Below are 20,408 nucleotides of genomic sequence, written 5' to 3' on the forward strand. Positions count from 1 at the left end.
TGAATTACAGGTTCTGTGTTTTAAAAGCAGGATTAATTTCTTAGTAAGGTCATGACAGAATACCTGGGTTGACATTATTATCACTAAATACACACTGAACTCAATGCAATTGTGGTATAATGGTTTGGGTACAAAATGAGGCACAATGAGCATACGCACTCTTCCACATCTTCTCCTGAATGGAACAGTTGGAGCAATTAAATCCCTCTTGATATAGGAAAGGGGAAGTGGTAGCATGTTGTTAATCAACAGTGAAAATGTATCATAATTGGTTGAGATTTAGTTTGTTAAAAGGGATCAAGAACATAACAGCTCCTTCCCCTCCATTAAATTCCTTTTAAACTTAGTTAAAAGCCTGTTCATTATTCCAGATACTCCTAATTCAGGAAGGGGAAGCATGACCATTTAGAGGAGCAAGGAGACTGAAACCTTAGGGGGTAATGGTGTGACAGTCCCTGGAGTAATGAAGACAGAAATTGATGCTGTCGTAATCCCTTGGGGAAATGTAAATTCTTTCTGTGAACTTTGCTCCGTTTTATCCTCTGATGACTGTAAACTTGTAAACCAACCCCCACTGCAACCTGAAAGGAAGTTTGGGGTCTATAACTTCTTTGATTCTCACTGGATTTGTGAAGCAGTCCACTGGGCGTTTCCTTCTGTAAGCCCTAGCAGGAATAAACCTAGAATGTCTCAAATCAACCTGGTCTCTGCTTATGACAGGCTGCCCCACACCCTTTCCAGTCCAACAACAATATGAGGTCCTGCACATACCTCACAGCATCTATAATAACAATAGCAATAATACTAATAAAATAATATGGACCACTTACCAAAATGTAAATAAGACTATAAAATTAGAAAATATGAATGAGTTTACACTTTGTAATGAGAGGGTTTTTTTTAGATACATCACAATGAGAACACGGACACATAATAAAAGATTGATCACGAGGGTAGATCAAGATTTAAAAAATTCTAACTGTGGCGAAAAAAGTCCCTTAAAAGAGAATGAAAAGCATGCAACATACTTGGTAAAGGTTTGCAGAATCTGTGTCAATTAACTTTAATTTAATATGGCAAATTATTTTTATGTAAATACGTTTTTAAAATAAAAATAAAATATCCAGAATATCTGATCAAATATGCAAACCAAGAAGAATTTAACTAAAAATAAATACATGGGCATATTACTCAAATTCAAATAATTTCATTTTGGAAAATTCAAAATGAAACAAGAAGATTATTTTACTGACCTAATAAATAAAATGTTTTCCATCTCCAAACCTTACAAAGTCATTTTCTCGCAAGTGAGCACAGGACAAGGGATTCTCGTGACTCATTTGCTGGAATGTAAAGTGGTTCAGCTACTTTGAGAGACAATCAGACAGTGTCTTACAAAGCCTCTCATTGCTTTACCATTTTATCCTGAAACATGCTTCCAGGTGGTTGCCTCGATGAGTTGAAAATACATGTCCCCCTGAAACCGTGCACTAATGAATTATAGCAGCTCTATACACAGTGAACCCAGATTGAAATGACCAGCGTGGCCTTCAGCATATAAATAAATAAACAGTCTGTGATACAATAAATACAAATAATGTTATTTTAAAGAGCTTTCAACCCATGGAAATGTTTAGATAAATCTTAACTTGAAGTAGACCTTAAAAAACAGAATTTATCATATGGCTTTGAAATAAAATTGTTAAAAAGAGAATCCTATACAGGTATGACAAACAGATCAGTGACTGTCAGTAATTAGGAAATATGGTGTTCAATCGGGGAGGCATAGGCACTTTTTTGCAGTACCAAAATCTTTCTACTTGTTACCACCATAGCATAAATATGACATTTTGATTCATAAAAGCACTGAAAATTTCACAACATAATGAGTCAGCCTTAGCTTTGGAAAAATAAAAATAAAAGCTTAGGGATCTTACAATAGAAATCAAATTTAAAATGATATTATTAAATATGTATGAGACAACTCTCTGAAGTTGGCAGGGACACCATGCTAACATACATAACTCTAAGGTGACCAAAGACTGTAAACCTAAAGCCAACATAAGTGCACACAGCACCATGCTCTCTGCCTTACAAATTCCTTTTCTATGGCTATAAGGCTCAAAATATGAAATCATTGCACATGTACAATATAATTGAAAACTATATAAATGAAAACGCCCAATGAGAAATGGAATCAAATGTTCTCAATACAACAAAATGTTGGACAACTTTAACGAATAACAAAACACAACATAGTTTTGGTTCATAATGTGAAGTGTAAAAATCAATATTTCTGAGGCCTTTCATATAAGTAAATGATTGAATGAATAAAACAAATGAGGTAAAGAACACCTCCCACACTAGAATTTCCAGTGACTTATATGTGTACTCATGCAGCCACTAGAAAGCAAACCATGAAGTCCTTCAAGATTTGATTTTACCGTGGCCCACAAGGAATTTAATTAGAAAGCACATTGCATTTGGTAAATCTACTGTAAAAGATATCTTTACAGTGTAAATTATAAAGATGTCACCTTTAGGAATAATGTGCACCTGACACAGCCATAGTATTTTAAATGATATACACCTGCAAAAGTCTTTGCTTGTCCTTAAATTGTTAAAACTGAAAATATTTGATACCTTTGAATTATGATTATGGTGATGAATACTTAATACCTAGTAGATTCCTAGAAAAAACAATCATACTGGTGTTGGAACTAGTGCAGCCAGAATTCTCTGTAGAGGTGAGCATGGCAGGACATCATCCAATGTACCATGTATATACTCGAGTATAATCCGACCCGAATATTCATGGATGCATCTAATTTTACCACAAAAACTGCATTGAAAATGTGCTGTAAAGCTTGGCTGGTACTCAAGTATATACGGTACTTTGGACATGTGATCAAGAGCGAACAGTCCTTGGAGAATGTCATATGACTGGTGAACTATACGGTGGTGAAGAAATATAAGGCCCCCAGTGGGATGGATTGACACAGTAGCTGCCACAACAGACTCAAACACAGATGGTGAAGATGGCCCAGGTCCAGGCAGTACATTGTTCTGATGCACAGAAGCCACTTGATGGCATCTAACAACAATAGTACAAACTGAAACAAACAAACAATATACCGTGCTGTTTGAACTGGAACAACTCAGAGTAGCATACAGTATTTGTGTGTGTGTATGTGTACAGATGTCTTGATAATTTGAATGTGTCTACATTGAGAGCATGAACCATAAAGTGTGTAACAAACGTAAAGGAGATAACACAGCTGAACTAGAAAGAAAACCGACTAGGATAAAAAGGGATGCCAGGTCATAGTTGACTCCAGCAACGACCCATCTGTGTTCAAGGGAAGAGGGTCAGATGTGAATGTCAGTCTTTTCTGACCTCTTACAGACCCTTAACTACACATTATTGACTCCCGCCAGTAACTCCAAGAGTGTGCTAGTTGGAGTAAAACAATGAGATCTCTACAGCGAGTCTGCTGTTTCCGAAGCAGGTCAACAGAACAGTTTTCTAGCTTTCAACTAGTATTCCAGTGCTTCACTGTTTTCACCATCAAGTGCCTCCAGGTGCCCTCGATGAGTTTGGAAATGTATCCCTGATTTCCTAAGGTTCATCAAACACTGGTTCTTTGCATTGGGCAATAGTTTCTCCTGTTACAACTTTTTGCTTCATAGATATCAATGGTAGACCAGGAGCCATACAATTAGAGAAATTCCTTGGGGAAAACAGTGACATGGAGAAGTGTCCCCAGACCCCAACCGGAACCAGTCCTGAAACTGTCCATCTGCACCTGCTTCAGGGCATATCCTGTGATCTGTGGAACCTGAGCGCCCCTGCAGCTTAACTCTTTCCCAGCAGGGAGTTTTGTGTTGGGATCACATTGACTTCCTCTCACTCTCTTTCTCACAGAGTAATAGACAGCCATGTATTCTATTTTGTAACTGTCCATTTGCGGATAACTGTGTTCTTGTCACTGTCTCTGCAGATGATGATGGAAGTACTTACACACAAAGACTACATACCAAGGTAATTTAACCTCCCCTCTTGAGGGGATGATTTCATTTCACAGGAAAGTTTTGTTCATTTCATTGGAAGTTATTGTCTTGGTTTCTCATCACTAAGTGCAAACCCGGTAAATAAGGATTCAGGTCAATATTCTGAGCACAGCTTTCACCCACCCCCCAGGTTTTCTGACAGTATCAGGATGTGAGTTTTCACAGCGTGTGTCGCACACAGGAATCAATGCGGTGTCCTCGGACTTCAGGCTGCCAATCTGTAGCTAAGCTGTGCTGACTGAGCCATCCAAGAAGACATAGCCCTGTGTGAAGCCCTGGACATATGTTGACTTCCCAGCGTGGGTGTTGATCCAGCCCATCCACTAAAGGCTTTATCCTGGTGCTTGTCACACCTGATTCGTACCATAGCTGGAGAAGGTGTATCCGGAAGTCCGGCAGGACATCTTCACCTACTCTCCTGGCTTCTGCACCTCGGCCTCAGCCTGCACTAACTGCATCTGGCCATGCACACCTGTGAGGAAGTAAACCAGAAGGTGAGGGCTCTGGAGCTGCCACAGTGTTCTCTCCAGCCCCATGTCTGATCTTACCCAGGGCGGCTGCCAATAGGAAAATGAAGCCGCATAGTCACCCCTTGATGAGTGCACTTTGTTGTCAGTGGGTCAGGTGCAACCTATATGGCAATGTCCTTGCTTATTGCTGAATGAGGGGTGATGGCTTCAGCTTTCAACTCTCTAAGACATTTATGTGTGCATGAGTATCACATTCATGAACGTAGTTCTGCTCTACATTAGGAATAAATAATAGGAAGCCTAGATAACTCTAGAGCAGGGGTTCTCAATCTGTGGGTTGCGCCCCCTTTGGGGGCCAAACGACCCTTTCACAGGGGTCACCTGATTCATAACTAGCAAAATTACAGCTATGCAGTAGCAACGAAAATCATTTTATGGTTGGGTGGGGGGTCACCACGACATGAGGAATGGAATGAAAGGTGGAGAAGCACTGCTCTAATCACACGGAGGACAGAGCAGCTGCAGATCTCAAGTGTATTCTGGACTCCTGATGCCTAATGGTAGGTGCATCTCACTAAGTGAGCTGACAGCTAGTCATGGCTGGTACAGATGTACCCACTTACACATGACTCTTATAATTTCACTGACTTCATAGGTGAGGTGTGACAGAATCAACTATTCAAGACGTAATTTTGACCATTCAAGGGGGCTGTGTTAGTCTGGGTTGACTAGAGAAACAAATCCTGACACTCATATGTGTGTAAGAAAGAGCTTCATATCAAAGAGCAATTGTATATTGAGAAAACATCCCAGTGCAGTCCAGATCAAATCCATATTAGCCCATAGGTTTGATCCTAGTCCATAAATTTCTTTTCAGACTTACGCAGCAAAGATGCCAAATGTAGGACGCTCACAGGCATGTTGGTGAAAAGTCTTGTGGATCCAGTAGTACTGAAGTATCTCAGGCCTGGTGCAAGTCTCCCTGTGGTTCTGCCAGCTCGCTAAGTGTGTCTCCTCAACAGGAAGGTGAAGCAGAGAGAGTGTGTGGCCTGCCTCCCAGGAGAAAGAGAGGAAATTCCTGAAGCCTCATGAGAAGGTCACACCCATAAGCAAGCATCTTCAGACCATGACCTGGCTGACAGGCTAGACTCCACCCCTATGTTTATTTATCAAGTTAACATGAAATTATGTAACTGCACCGGGACCATTCCTCTTGGTTGTGATGAGGTTTAGTGATTTACTGAGGGGTGGGGGGTTGTCTTACTCATGTTACTGTATCATTCTCCCTCTTACACTAATGAGTGTGTTTTCATAAATAGCCACCTAAACTTACTCATTTAAAAGAATTGAAACAAAAATATCACTTTAAAGGCATAAATTTTGCTAATTTCTACTACTCACATAAAAACCAGTCCACAAAGCACAGTGAAAAAAAATTGAAAAGCAACCAATTTTATAATATAAAAGTCTGTAAACGCTTAAAAAACATCCAAATCAAAGGAATACAATATTTAAAATATAGGAAAATATTATCTTTATCACCATAAGTCTAATCGTAGTCCATACATAAATTCAATTAGTTTACAATATATATTAAAGTGATGTTAACAGGATTAACCAAAGTTGTAGACTTAAATTAAAAATAATATCAGTGCTGTAAAAGAGAGAGGGAGAGAAAGAGAGAGAGAGAGAGAGAGAGAGAGAGAGAGAGAGAGAGAGAGAGAGAGAGAGAGAGAGATTGAGAGAGAGAAACCATAAGATCAGGATATATCACTGCCAATTTGGGAAAATATCAAGAGTAGAGCACACATGTTCATAAAAAATACTTCCTTTTATGAATGGTCCTATAACTATCCAAGAGCTTAGGGCTCGTGAGAACACACTAACCTTTGAATGTTCTTCATTTAAAAGGCCAGGACATTGGTTTCTCCGGTTTCAGCAAGAAGAATCTGGTTACAGAGCAGAGGGGTGATAAAATATAGATCAGGTTTTCTTGATGTTGGGCCATGAGGCATCCTTTGCACACATCCCCCTATAACATCTATTTACATGAAGATTACCACAACTCTGTGCCTATGTAACCATTTTGTGTCCTCTGTGAACCCCTGCAACTCCATTTCCACTGTGGATCCCTGCGCTCTCTGTCTTGGCCTGTCTCATCCTCCTCTGAGTCAGGCATGAAGCTCCTTATTCTGCAATGTGAGACCTGGATGCACTGGTGCTGGGAGTCCCTGCATGCACGCATCAGAGAACTGACATGGACGGACATATCAAAATGCCACCCAAAATCTAGAGAGAGGGACATTCAGAGAGGCACAGCAGAAATCTGCTTACCTCGATCAGAAACAACTGAAACCGTGTATTTGAAAAATATATATGTAGATTAAAATGTGATCAATTTCTAGAGGCTGAGTATTGATTACTGAGATTGTGAGAAACCACTGGGACCGGCCATTATTGGAGCCCCATGTTCTATGGGCATTAACTGTAAAACCCCTCCAGATTTTTGAGTGAACATTCAAAACAAGTCCTCTTGTTTCTGGCCCTGGAGAGGAAGACCATTCTCAAGCTGAAAGATTTCTCACCACAGGAAGGTCCTTTTTATTAACTTTTCATAACTGGAGGTGAAATATTTCCCCTATCAAACACACATCCATATCTCACATCTTACCCATGACACTAAGTGGGGGCGGGGAGTGAGAGGCATAGTCAACAGGGAAAAACAGTCCAAAGTTAAAGCATGTGGATCCTGCTGATAAGGAAAGGAACATGGACCAGGGAATATATAAACTACAGCACAGGCGAGAAGGTCAGAGCCCCACCACCCAGGTCCTATAAGATGTTCAGACTCAATCAGAAGATCACACAGAAAACTCCCTGTTTTCTCACTTCAACACCATGCAAATTCCCAGCATAACAAGTGTGGATTATGATTTAGAAAGGGAAGAATCTGCCCCTCTGAGGAGGAAAAAAAATAGCAAACATTAATATGGTGCAACTCTTGCCAGGTTAGCATAAATCCTCACAAGACTTAGCTCTGAGACCAAAGGTAGTAAATATTTCTACCTCACAGAAAGAGTAAATAAGATGAAATTCTCATTTATCTGAATACATCAATCCCATTTGATCATGTCCTTTCTGCGCAGTTAGTTTTTAGTCTGTGTAGCATTGTGGCATCTCAAATTTAATTTAGCTTTTTGAAGGTTTTCATGTGTCATTTTATATTGAAAACTGAATTTAGTATTTTTTCAGTCACACAAGCAATCAACATTTTTAACACATTGCTATAGAATGTCCAGCTGAAGTGTACAGGACACGTTGTTCTGGATGGAGTGATGTATGAAAGTTTCTTTCATCATCAAAGAGGAGACCGTGGGACTAAACGCTCTGCAGAGCACACTGGTCTGCAAACAGTGAGAAGACTAAAGAGATGCTCGCATTCTAATAGAAAGTAAGTCAGTGCAGCAGTGAATAAAGCAAACCTAAAGAACAATTCGTTTATTTCAAAATATAATGAAAGAAATACCTGAAGGGAGATGCCTGAGTACAATCTGTCAAGTTTTAAAGACAAAATGAAGATTACTTATGATACATAAGCAGTATCATAAAGAGCAAATTTGTCATTATCCAAAACAGTTGACTAAGACTAGAATTCAGAATACTGAGCATCTGAAAAGAGGCATGAGAGTAATATCATTTAGGGAGAATCCAGACTGCATCCTACTTGAGCATGGCTGGGAAGTTCCTTGCTCCTGGACCCAACTCCTCCAGGCACACCTAGGTCAGTCTCTCTAGACCTACGTTGTGAATTACTTGTTTGGCATATAGTCCATTCTGTGTAATGTGTGAATGAAGTCAACGCCAATATTAATTCAGAACACTTCTTTTTAGGTAGTTGCCATTGTCATAGTTAACTTTACTTCCAAAATTGGAGGAAACGTTAACCTTAATATAGATGGTGACACATTGTTTTTGTGTGTGTGGAGACCATTTTGACTCAAGGTCACTCTTTACTACTGACTAGAACTGGACGCAGATGGTTCTCTGGACTGTAACCTGTGTGGACACATCTGGTCAATTTTTGTGTGCACAGGGACCAGGTGAAGGGTGGTAATGTCTCACCTTTCAAATAGCCTACATGATTTTAAAATTTGAGTCACAGGGATTTCTATTTTATAACCTGCAAATATAGGGAAAACCCCAAATTTTTTTAAAAAATATTTTATTAACATGTAAGTATTTTTTGATTGTAAGCAACTGTTTTCCCTTCTCAACCCCATCACCCTCCTAATCGGGGCTGAGAAGTTTTAACCTCACGTCTGAGCTACAAGCAGGAATAACGGATGAGCATGCTTTCTGTGACTTTCCTAAAAATGACTTCATTATTTTCAGCTTTTTTGTGCACTATACACTTGTCTTACATTTATATTTATTCTCAAGCAAAAGTAATGGTGTAATAGATTTCAACAGATAAGGAGTGGTGTGACTAGCACACAAGTAATTATGAAGGTGTTTGTTAAGAGAAAGTGTGTTCACTTTCTCTGGAAAACAGAATTGTCCATCCTATATTGAACATTGCAAAATAAATTAAGAAATAAAAATACTTATGTTATCTTCTGAGTTAAAAAAAAACAACATTCATGGCAAAATGTACGATAAATATAAAAGTTATCACACTATGTTGAGAAATGCCCATCAATGTAGCCAATAGAAGAAATATATCCCAACAATCTATGTGTATGCTAAGAAAAAAAAAAGACCACATTATCTTCATGAAAATCTATCAAGAGTCTGTCAGGCCAGAGAATGACTCCCTCATTTCAGAAAACTGCAGTGTCACAAAGGGCCAGGGAATCCAACTGCCGGTTTATTCATATGGTGAACATCACATTTTCTATATTTTCAAGAAATTAAGTTGAAACTAAGAAAAAAAACCCTGCAGATCACACGACAGAATTTCGTAAGAACGACCACTACCATGCAAATACCTTTTACAGGAGTAGTTCAAGCCTGTCTGAGAAGATCACTTTGGGTCGCAATCAACTGGATGGCGGTGAGAGTTTCTTGTTACAATTTAGGAGACACTAGTACACTTCCTGCGGTTGTAAATAGCGATCCCTCAGAACCTTTGAGAGCGTTGGGAACAAAAGCAACTGACGTCAAAGCAGAAAGCTGCATCTGAGCACAGCCTTGCACCTGCTCCTGCTCCTGCTCCTGCTCCTGCTCCTGGAGCTGTGCTGTTAGTGCTGAGCACCCCCTGCTGGTCCCAGCACCCAGGCTGTCCTGCAGGATAGTGTATGTGAGGGCCACCCTGACTTCTCTGTCTGTGTCCACCTGCACTGTAACACACGAATGTGTCCTCAGTGCCCTCAGAGGTCAGAGGTAGGGAGAACTGCTTTTTGGAAGAGTCAAGGTCACTACCTCATTAACCAATAGTAGGAGATCTCCATATACCATGGGCTCTCCTTGGGTGCTGCCTTATCCGATTCCAATTATCCTCTCTCTGACACTGACCACATGGTACAACCAGCACCTTCAGGAGAAAGATGGGAAGGAAGGAGATAGACATTTCTGAACTGAGTCGCCCTGGCTGAGCAGGCTCCGGAGTCTCCTCCTAGTAAGGCCACTTTTACCCAGGAAACTATACCAAGCATTTTCATGAGTGTAATTCACCAGTCAAAGGTTGGGACCCATGAGCACTTTGCTCATGTCAAAGCACCAGGGTTCCACCTGGAGATTTCTACAAAGCTGTTTCCCAAATCAAGTTGAATGCAGGCAGGTGAGTCAAGTAAGAAAGGAAGCAAATGAATATACACGGATATCATGGCTACTTATTGGGGAAATTTTCTAGCAATATTGGGAATGTCTTTCGTAAGAAAAAGGCCAGGAAATTTGACCTGAGGATTTTCCTATTACGACAACGCACCCGCTCATTCTTCAAGGGCAGCAAGGGCTGAACACAGAATTTTATGAAGAAAGCTGACCTCATCTGCTCTATAGCCCTGCTGTTATTCAGAAGTCAGAGTGGGCTGCTCCAGAGAAACCAAATCAAGTAAGAGGCATCAGTGCCCCACGTGGGAAGATGTCTCCCTGTCGTGTCAGTGGCCTGTGTTCATGTTCTCACGCTTTAGGAGACAGCAGACACTGTGTCCTCTGGTGCTGGACTGAGAGATGCTCTGAGACTCCTGCTCTGCAGCTACATCAGGCTGAGGATTTCTGCCCCTCTCAGGAAGGGGGTTCTCTCACTGTGTGTCTAGCACAGTAATACATGGCCGTTTTGAGTCCTTCAGGCTGCCCCACTGCAGGGACATGGTGCTGATGGAGTTGTCTGTGGAGATGGTAACTTTTCCTTGGAAAGATGGGTTGTACCTGGTGTCAGCGTTATTAGGATAAATCATTCCTATCCATTCCAAGCCCTTTCCAGGTGGCTGCCTAATCCAGTGGATCCAACTTCCAGTAAAGCTGTACTCATATATCTTACAGGAGATTCTCAAAGACTCCCAGGGTCTCTTCACCTCTGCCCCAGACTGCACCAGCTGCACCTGAGCACAGACACCTGTGGAGATAGGATTCAGAGATCAGAGATTACACACACACACCACCACCACCACCACCACCACCACCTACCACCCCTCCATTCAAACCCTGTGGCGATCCTGACCTGGCAGAAGAGCAGTGAGGTGATCTAGGGTGAAAGACCCCATCTTTCAAGAAAAATGGAAAGCAATCACACGGTGGCCCCCAGCTGGGTGATGAGGGGGCTTCCCCTGTGGAGGTAGCCTGTGGGTCTAAAATGGATGTCTTCCACTTTGCATATTTCTGCCCTGCCCTCCATGTCAGACTCCTCCAGCCTTATAACCCTGGAAACCCAAGGCAGGGGAGGTGCGGGTCTTGGCACGTCTAGGAAGGACAGAACCTGATCCTACTAACATCACACAACACACACACAACACAACACACACACACACGCACATGCACACACACACACTGGCAGCCACCCACAGAGAGTTTTGAACGGTGGCTCTCCACTGTCAGTGCACACCCGGGGAGTAATGGTTTCAAACCCATTGTGAATCTGCAGCTCAAGTAGCCTGGGGCCCTCGCAGACAGTCCCTCCTTATTGTCTGTGGGAATTATGTCCAGGATAGAAATTACCTCTGTCTCCTTAGTGAAGACTTTGAAGAATCTGATCTCCCAAATGTCACCTTTTGACAGACTCTCAGGTGTGTCCTAGCGCCCAGGTCTGCCCTGCGCTTCCTGCTGCCTGAGGAGAGGAAAATCTCAGGGAATGTCAGCTTTACTCGGAGTGTCAGACAAATCTGTGCAGATTAAAGCCAAAGATGAGTGTATCACTCTGAATACTCATGGTCAACGTGGCCCTTGTTACCGCCTCCCTGACATTGTAGCTCCGTTCAGAAAAAAAGTTAAAAATCCAATAAAGAGAATATTTCACCTTCACCAGTTTCATAATTAGTCCCTAAATGTTTCTCTGAAATGCTCTGATCTAAACTAAATAAAACCATCAGTGTGTTAACTTTTCTCTCTCTGAGGAGGCTTTGAGGTTCAGGAAACACAAAGAACCGCTGCCATAACAGCCCACGAAGACAATGTCCTACATCTGGTTTTTGAGTGTAGTGACTGGGGACTTTAAACCACATGAGGTGCAGCTAATTGTCTCTCCCTTTCCAGAGTGATGATCATTGAAGACACATGGAAACCATTCATCCAATGCTGTAATGAATCATGGATATGAAGCTCCTGAATTCTAAGACCAGAAGAAATAGATGATTCCTTGCTATTAGTACTCACTTGTTTGGAAAAGACAGCATTAGAAGGTCTTGGGGTAGAGCGGGATAAAAAAGTGGACACACACACACACACAAAGAAAAGAAAAATAAAAAGACTAGGCTTCCTGGTTGGGTAGACTTGTGGAAGTTCTGAGACTATGGCTGTCTATTTCAATGTTAAGTCCATAATTGAAAATGGTGAATTGAAATACTCCACTATTTGGTTGCATTATGCTGTTACTTATTTATTGTATTTAAAATATTAGCTAGAACTTATTTTATATATTCTGAAGAAATAATGTTATATTCTCTCATCCTGTCTGGTAGCTCATCATACTGTGGTGGCCTGTGCTTTGCTGGCATGCTGGAATATACGTCAGTGTTATATGTAATGCCAGCAGGGGCACCCAAAAGGAGCAGATTTCAACAAAGCTTCCAGACTAAGAACAGACAATACAGGACCCCTCTCCCCTCTTCAGAGGAAGAAGCTGCTAAAATCTTATTCAAACCTTTGAAGCATTGTTGAATACTGACAGCCTAAGCAAAGAAAGTAGGAAATTTTTTAAACTACTCAAGTTCGAGGGCCCTAAAATGTGACCGAAGAGAGGCTGATTTCTTGGAGTGGAGATGGCCATGAGGACATGATTTGGGTAAATCCTCTGCGAGTGGAGCCCTCAGCATCTTCATTTACTGATGGAGCATGACTCGAGGTAGAGAGAAACAACTGAGAAAGTCTTCTAAGGACCAGAACTTGGAATTTGCATACTACAAATTTAGGGAATTTGGAAGTGGTCAAAAATAAATGAGATGCATGATATTGATTGGTATTCTAGGCATTAGTGAGCATAAATGGAATGACTGGTATTGGCCAATGTGAATCATAAAATCATAGGATTTACTATGCCGGAACAGCACAGTCAAGAGAATGGCATGGCATTCATTGTCAGAAAGCATCTTACTAAACCCATCATGAAACACAGTACAGTCTTTGAAAGGATTATATCTGCCTTCAAGGAAATCCAATCAATACAACTATTATCAAACATTACTTGAACAATGCAATTGCCGCCAAGTTTAGCATATCAATAAGTAATGTATAATACGAATAAAAAATATTTTAATTTGCTCCTCCCTCCCCACTTTCTGCTGTTGAGATCTCAATTCCATTATTATACATCCCACATGCAATAGGTTTGATTTTACATATTTCTTATATTGTATTCCTATGTCATAAAAATAGCGAAATCCCTTGGGGGAAACAGCGAGATGGAGAAGCATCCCCAGACCACAACAGGAAACCAGCCCTGAAACGGTCCCTCTGCACCTGCCCCTGAGTGTGTCCTGTGATCTGTGGGTCCTGAGCGCCCCCTGTTGCCCAGCTCTCTCCCAGCAGGGAGTTTGTGTCTGGGATCATACTGACTTCCTCTCAAGTTCTCACAGAGTAACAGAGGGTCTTGTCTTCTATTTTCTAACCTTCCATTTGCAGATGACCTGTGTTCTTGTCATTGTCTCTGGGGATGTTGAATCAGCCCTTCACAGAGTCTGCATTGTTCTTAGTGCTGCAATGGCAGTGTTTACACAGGGATATGAACAAAGGCTACATACCAAGGTACTTTTATACTCCTCTCTTGAGGGGTGATTTAATGTCACAGGAAAGTAAGGCCAATCTCAGGAAGTAATTTTCTTTGTCTGTGATTTCTAAGTGCATTACTGGTAAATAAAGGATTCAGCGAAATATTCGAAGTCACTGCCTCAGTGAGCACAGCTGCCATATCCCCAGGTTTCCTGACGCTCTCAGGATGTGGGTTTCACAGCGTGTGTCTCACACAGGAATAGGTGGCAGTGTCCTTACGCTTCAGGCTGATAATCTATAGATGAGCTGTGCTGACATAGGCATTCAAGGAGAAGACATAGCCCTGTGTAAAGCCCTGGACATATATTGACTCCCCAGTGTAGGTGTTGATCCATCCCATCCACGGAAGGCGTTCTTTTATGGGAGCTTGTCAATTTCTATTCATACTGTAGCTGGCGAAGGTGTTTCCAGAAGTCTTACAGGATAACTTTGCCAATCTCCAAACTTCCCCCCTACGCCCAGACTGCACTAACTGCATCTGGGCATGCACACCAGTGACGAAGTAAACCAGAAGGCACATGCACACCTGTGAGGAAGTAAACCAGAAGGTGAGGGCTCTGGAGCTGCCACAGTAGTCTCTCCATCCCCATATGTTATCTTACCTAAGGTGACTGTCAATAGGAGAATGAAACCCCACAGTTACTCCTTCATGAGTGCACTCTGTTATCAGTGGTTTAGGAGCAACCTAGATGGTACTGTCCTTGCTTAATGCTTCCTCAGGGGAGATGGCTTCAGCTTTCAACTCCATAGGGCACTTGGTTGTAGATATAATTCACATTCATGAATGTATTTCTGGTCTACATCTGTGATAAATAATAGGAAGCCTATATAATGCTAGAGCTGTGGTTCTCAACCTGTGGGTCACGACCTATTTGGGGATCAAACGACACTTTCACAGTTGTGGTCTAAGACCATTGGAAAACACATATTTCCAATGTTCTTAGGAACCAAGAGACAGCTCCTCTGTCTCCAGGCAGGACTGCCCACATGCAGATACACCCACATACCAGTACCCGGCGTGATTACATCATCTTGCCAACCCTATTACATACATCATGTACAAATACAGGTGTATATGACAGTTTTGGCACCATAATGTACTTATATGGATTAGTCATACATGTATAGAGAGCAGCTACTGTGCAGAGAGCAGTTACTCTGTAGAAAGCAGCTGCTGTGTTGAAAGCAGCTACTCTGTTAAAAGCATCGCCTGTGTTGAAAGCAGCAGTATGGAAGGTAAAACAACATTTCATGAATTATAATTACTGGGTAAATGTAAAATCACCAACAACTACAAATATATATACATATGTACCATGGGAACTTAATCTAGATGCTGATCGGTCTTTTTATATTCAGCTGTGGTTGATGTGAATACTGCCCCCTTGTGATGGTAACAGGTATGTAAAGAAAACAACACAGAATCGTAATCATAGGAAACTTTAATGAACTGTATTGACTGAACTATGCCATCTATCATCTTTTGTATTATTAAAACTATTGTTATACATTATTTTCGCTAGCAAACCATTACATGACAATGGATCATGTAGAAAAGAACATTAAAAAATACAGTAGGAATTTTTTGCAGTATGTTTTTACCTCAATCATTGCAGCAGAAATTGAGAAACCGCAATATGGTATTTGTTGTGAAGTCCTATCAGCCAAATCCATGAAGCCAAACAAACTAAAATGCCTTTTTGATAACAAGCATTGGAGCTTTGCCAGCAAGGATACCAACTATTTTGTAAGCAAAGCTGATGGACTCAAGAAAGCCAGACTTGATATTGGTAGCAAGTACCACAAAGAAAAAGTAGCAGCCGTTGAATCTTCATATTTGGTGGCACTCAGAATCGCCAGAGCTATGAAACCTCACACCATTGCTGAGAATTTATTGTTGCCAGCGGCCAAAGTTATTGTTGGGTTCTGATCGGAAATGAATTTGTTACAAATTTCCTCACCTAATGACAATGTCCCCAGAGAATAGCTGACATGTCTGCTGATATTCTTGATCAGATAATCCAAGAAATTAAATCTGCTCCAATTCCAATATTTAGTATCCAGCTTGATGAATCTACAGACCTTGCAAACTGTTCAAAGTTACTCTTTTACGTGAGATGTATGAATGACAACTTTAAAGATGCGTTTCTTTTTTGTAAACCTCTTGAAATGACAACTGCTGCACTTGAAGTATTTGATACATTTGGTTCGTTTCTGAAAGAACATACGATCTCTTGGGGAAAGGTTTGTGGTGTTTTCACAGATGGGGCTCCAGTTATGCTAGTATGTCAATCTGGATTTCAACGTTTGGTACTGAATGAGTCACCAGAATTCATCAGGACTCACTGTATGATTCATTGGCAAATATTAGCAATGAAGATGCTGCCACAAGAGTTACAAGAAGTGATGAAAAGCGTCATAATTTCTGTCAATTTTGTAATGACAAGCACTTTAAACAGTCGACTGTTTTCCCAACTGTGTAACAAGTTAGATATGCCGAGTTATGGTCTGTTATTTCCCACTGAAGTGAGATGGTAGTCAAGAGGAGGAGTTTTAAAACGTGTTTTTGAGCTTCATGATGAACTCAAAGTGTTTCTCAATCAGATAGCAAGACCGTAGTTCGAAGCACCTTTCAGTGATATAAGTGAACTGCAGATATAGCTTACTTGGTTGATGTGTTTGTCATCATGAATGAGTTCAATTGATCCCTGCAAGGACCAAATGTAACATGCTTCGAATTGTCTGAGAAGATACAATCATTCCACATGAAATGTCAGCTTTGGCAAAAAAATAATAATTGGTTGAAAATAAAATGTACGTATGGCCTACCTTATCTGCTTTCTTTGAGGAACATTACAATGAACCAGCCAAAAGGACCCCGATGATAATTTCTGTGAAAGAACACTTATACATGCATGCAGCTGCTCATGTGTTTGCTGACCCCCTTGAAGTCCCTTGCCTTAGCGTCCTGCGTTCCTGCTAATGGTAGCACATTAATATCTCAGGAGGGGTTATAGGCTATGGATAGTTACAAGCAATTGCCGATTTGGAAAATAACTTAAATTACTGAATATGAAACTGATGAATAAATATTAGAGGTTTAACAGAGGTGCAGAACAGAGATAGAATTTAGCCAGGAATGTGAAGTTGAGAAAGATTTTATTGAGGCATGGAAAGAACTCCCAGGAGGGAAGGGAGAGCAGAGAAAGGGATGGGGGCATCTTGAGCCCCTGGGAAGGATCTGAGACCAAACATATTAGGTCAGGGAAATAGCACCTGGTAGTGAGGCAGTGGGACTTAAATAGGGTCCAAGCCAAGGACATATGCGTTGATAAGGGGAAGGGAGGTTTTAGTGCTGTAGCTGCAGGATTTGAGCCAGGATGGGGTCTGTGAGTAAATAATCTTGTTCTCAGAAAACTTGCTTCCTGGAACACTGGGGAGAAGAGGCTGTGTTCTGCCCCAGGAGGTAAGCTTTTTGAACTGCTGGAGGCAGATGCTTTCCATTTCAGCCAGGTCATTTGTCTTCTCGAGAAGCTGGTACAGGTGGCTGCCTTGGTTCGGACTCGGCCCAAACAAAATCCACACATAAGTCACAATAAAGAATTATTTCACAACAGAATTTTAAACATTTTAAAATTATTATCTGTTCTTCTGAGACAGGCTATCACTAGTCACAATCACGCCATCTTTTTGAATGAATGATCTTCATCCTTCACCCTCCCATCTCAGAAAGTCTCACCAGTGTTTGATTTTAAAATGGACTCTTATGTTCTGGAGATCAGGAAATTGTAATTAATAATATTGTTGAATTTGATGTTGTAACCAGGATATTGCTATTTTTATTTTATTAACCAGGATGTTATCATCAATCCTGTAACCCGTAGGACTCACTCATTTTAAAGAAGAATAACATTAGTTTTACTTTCTGCTTTTGTCTATGCTGGCTTAAGCCCTAAACAAATGATAAATGAGCTTTTGCCTTTAAAGATTGACTGAAATATCCACTTAGAACTGCAATCAAAGAGTCACTTTTAGATTCTAGCAGCCCAGTGATAACCAAATAGTCTCTTCTAAATTATCAAGGCATTATAGTGTTCATCATTTATTTGATGCCACAACACTTCTGCCAAAAGTCGCATGTCTGAAGAGCAAGTTTAAGGCTTAGTCCCCAACCCTTTCATCTCAACCCCAAAAAGAAGAGATTTTAAGGAGGGTAGACTTAAGGGAGTTCCCCTGTAGACATTTAAAGAGAGCGAGCTTAGTCCCCTGTCCTCAATTCTGACCAGATGGATGAAAATATCCACTCTTGATTACAGAGCTATTAATAAAGAGCTTTGCAGAAATGACTATATGTTTAGGTTCTCTGGTGAAAGAAAGCCACAAACAATTCAGTTTATAAATGGCTCTGCCAATATTTTTCTTTAGATTATTTGGGGTGCGCCTATTCCCACCTCTCTTTTCTCTACCACATATACTGAATGAAATTCTCCTTGTTCTCACTATGATAACTTTGATGGTTTTCCCCATGAGTAACGTGTTTCAGTTCAATACTTCAATGTCTTCTTAAGTTGCTCTTTAAAATATTCTGTTCAGCTCTTCCTTCATCATTTCTTCCGTTTGCTTTACCTACATTTCTACCAGTGGTAGGTATCAGTCTCCTTGATGTTCGCCTCGATCATTCTTTCTTTTCTGTCTTGGGAATGATGTTGCTTTCTTCATACATAATGCTATTGATGACATTTTACAGCTGATCCAGTTTCCTGTTGTTCGCGTTCAATTAATCATATCTGTACGCGAGATGGTCTTGATATTCATGTGTGATGTACCAAAGGTTATATTTGTGCTCTCATGTCTTTGACTCGTGTCTTCAGCTTCATGGTCCCAGCTTGATTTTGACTGAAGATAACAAGCTCCTCCAAAATCTCTATTATGTTTGGCCTTACATTTTATAATTTCACTTTGGTCAGGGTATACATAACATACAAAGTCAACAACCAAAAAACAAACTCACATCAATGAATTCCTTGAGATGATGTCACAATGAAGTAAATAATCTTGCCCTCAGGTAGAGTACATTAGAGAGTGTATTACCTCTACCCTCTATACAGTCAAGGCATTATAGAGCAGTCCCTTAGCGGATTGAGTGTGTGTCCTTGACGGATAGTACAGTACTCGAGGTTGTATACACAAAAGTTGTAACCTAGCCATCTTTCCCAGACTGCCTTGTTTGGAAGGGCTAATCTTCTAAGCATGTGTTGACATTTTGCTCCTCTTTGGGCTTCTATAATCCCCCATTCTATTGTGATTAATGAACTTTCAGTTACTCATGAATTTGAAAGTTTCCTGTATTCTGTGTCTTAGTGATGTAACAACCTGACTGTGAATATTTAATGCTCTTATGACTTTGTGCTAATAGCATTCCTCATCTACATTATGTATCTGTGGTTTTGTGTCATCTTTTTGTCCTTATGGCTGAGTAAATGTAGTCCTTAATTTATATTTGGGACTGGGGTATCTTTGTACTCTAAAACATTTTCCACAGACGTACTTGATTTTACTTCAGTGAATTACATTGGTATAAGTCTATATGTATAGCAGCCATTTGTGGTTTTTACAAAGGTATATGTGATTTCCAAATTTCTATCAGAAGGACCATGTTTTCCAACTGCTTTTCTTTCCTCTGTTTCCTAATCTCTCATTCCACTTACCAATAATTATCTATGCTACTTGACTGCATGGTAGGTCAATTTCATACTGAAGTGGTTGGAAGAATTCTTTAATTTCTTCATTAGTGATTGGTGGGTAAATTTGACTCTTCACTGCATTGGCAAGATTTTCTTGTATTTGCACAGATATTCCATCACAGGGAGCATTGTGGTTCAATATAGTTCTCAACATTTCCATTTGATGAGTGAACAGTCATTCCTCTTGTATTCGTCTATCCTGCGTAGTAAGCCATCTGATTATTTGATTCAATAAGCAACCACCATATTTCTGACTGTACATTTTGCTCACAGCCATCCTAATGGACCTTGGGATGCAATCATCACACACATAGGTAGCTAATGTCATTTCTTCTTTACCATGTTTCCTAACTCATAACCTCTGCTTCTGTGTTTCTGTCATTTTTAAGACATTCATGTTTGTGATGCATATGGGATTGTTTTGGATTAGGTTCATGAGGATGAAGTTATCTTTGGTATGATAATGTGGCCATTTGGAGGCCAAGATTACAGGATGCATCTGACATCAACAGCTTTACCCCAATCCACCTTGCTAGCTTAATTTCTCTCTTCTACACAATATGAGAATAGAGGCCAGCAGACAGATAGGATTCTAGTACCCTCATATAATAACAGGCAGGAGCAAAGCATGTTCTTGGAAACCAAGGTCCCTGCCCTTGGAATCTTCTAGACCCAGTGAAACTTGGATGCCAAGATTCATGAA

The sequence above is a fragment of the Tenrec ecaudatus genome, chromosome 3 (assembly GCF_050624435.1).
Source record: "Tenrec ecaudatus isolate mTenEca1 chromosome 3, mTenEca1.hap1, whole genome shotgun sequence".
NCBI lineage: Eukaryota > Metazoa > Chordata > Mammalia > Afrosoricida > Tenrecidae > Tenrec > Tenrec ecaudatus.